Consider the following 2,167-nt stretch of genomic DNA (forward strand, 5'->3'; position numbering starts at 1 on the left):
TGGAGGAAATGGAATTCCCTTTTCCTTTCTCTATGGTGAAGTATGCTAAACATGATAAAAAGGAAGGAAAACTTTTCCCTACTTAGGCCTGTGAAAAACTTTCAACATCTTTCATAGTCTGACTCCAATGCTGTCTCCTGCCGGAAATCCTTTCTCCTCCTAGACTTTCAAGCCTTTGCTCATGCCCTATTTCTTTTTTTTTTTTTTTTTTTTTGCCACTGTAATCATGCCCTATTTCTTAACATTACAATCACGGTACACTGGCATCCCATAGGAGTAACCCTTCACCTCCCAAGATTAGGAAACTAAAGCTGGTGACTTGTCCAGTATCAGAACTTGGGACATAGTTCCAAAAACTCAGCTATTATTCCTGATTCCTGGTTTAATAGTTCTTTCTACTAGCATATTTTCTTTCCTAGGCTTGTTCTCTGCTCTATCACTCCTACTACTGCAGTACTATCCCTACTCAGGTCTCCACTCTTTCACAGCTGTTCCTTCAATCAGTAATATAACCTGATCCTTCCCTTTCTGCTGTTCCCAAAGATTCAAGAAAAATGGTGCTCACTTCGGCAGCACATATACTAAAATTGGAACGATACAGAGAAGATTAGCATGGCCCCTGCGCAAGGATGACACGCAAATTCGTGAAGCGTTCCATATTTTTATGCAAATAAAAACCCTGAGATACCACCTCACCCCAGTTAGAATGGCCTATACTCTGAACTCAGGCAACAACAAATGCTGGAGGGGGTGCGGGGAAAGAGGAACCCTTCTCCATTGTTGGTGGGAGGGCAAATTAGTACAACCACTTTGGAGAACAGTATGGAGATTTCTCAAAAAGCTCAATATAGACCTACCCTATGACCCAGCCATACCACTCCTAGGCATCTATCCTAAACAGCAAACCCCAAGATATCAAAAAGACATTTGTACTTCCACGTTTATCGCGGCACAATTCACAATAGCCAAAATATGGAAACAACCCAGATGTGCCTCCACAGACGAATGGATCCAAAAAATATGGTACTTATACACAATGGAATACTACATAGCGATTAGGAATGGTGAAATATTGTTATTCACAGGGAAATGGTCAGAACTTGAACAAATAATGTTGAGCGAGACAAGCCTAGAACACAGAAAACAAAGGGGCATGATCTCCCTGATATATGACTGTTAACAAAGGGAGATGGAGAGACAGTAGAGACCAAGTCTGTGAAACCAAAAACTGCTTGTCAAATAGTATTCCCCACAGGATTGGGGCAGCGACCCAACAGTATGTAACTAAAACCAAACAACTACTCAATATATAAAGGTCAAAAATTGACCTCTCAGGGCAATAGCTCAAAAGCTATGTATGTACGTTCATATAAGACTATTGTCGACATATGGTCTAATATCGACATTACATTTAAAGCCCTAGGTGAACTTTCTTGGGTGTGGCCATGTGGCTACTGTATATGTTCTTGATACATTGTATATTGTATATATGTCTACCTGACCTAGAGAAGAGATAGAAAAACAGGGCGTAAGATATCACAAGAAATGTACACACTGCCCTACTATGTAACTGTACCCTTTTTGCACAACACCTTGTCAAAAAATTTGTGTTCAATTAATAAATTTTAAAAAAAGAAAAAAAATGTTACCATGCTTCTTGAACATTCCCCAAATAACTTCTTCCCCAGCTCCTCTTTTCACATCTTACCTGACTATATTGCTATTGTTTGCATATTTTTCCATCTTTAGGTTGAGTTCCTGTAAGGCATGGCTGTTTTTTCCCTCTTACATTCAGCATCTAGTTCAGGGCCTACCTCGATTAACTTAACTGTTGAATAACAAAGTATAAGACAGGTGCTGAGGCAGGGAGTGAGGGTGGAAGAAGTGGCAGCCCTTGGGACAGAGCCTGTGGAGGGAGGGACACACTGCTGGTACACTGGTTGTCAACAGTGTTTGACTTTAGCTCATTGATACTTGATGTTTCAGTACCTGTAAAGAGGATGTATGCTATGTATTTCAGTAGGGGTTTGTGAGGAATATATGAACAGATATGTGGGAAAGCACTTTGAGAAGCGTTCAGCAATCTACAAGTCAGATTTATACTGCAGGCATAAAGGCTACTCACCTGAGGGGCTCAGAAAAGTTCTGCCCTTATTAACAATGCCTA

At 40.5% G+C, this 2,167-nt stretch overlaps 1 non-coding gene across 1 annotated transcript; it reads left to right on the forward strand.

The window, feature by feature from the left end:
* Window positions 1-557: 557 nt before the first annotated feature.
* LOC125355856 lies at window positions 558-664 on the forward strand. The gene has a single exon (XR_007211777.1). It is a non-coding gene; the product is annotated as a U6 spliceosomal RNA (small nuclear RNA).
* The last annotated feature ends 1,503 nt before the right edge of the window (window positions 665-2,167 follow it).

Source organism: Perognathus longimembris, chromosome 7, assembly GCF_023159225.1.
Source record: "Perognathus longimembris pacificus isolate PPM17 chromosome 7, ASM2315922v1, whole genome shotgun sequence".
NCBI classification, from domain to species: Eukaryota; Metazoa; Chordata; class Mammalia; order Rodentia; family Heteromyidae; genus Perognathus; species Perognathus longimembris.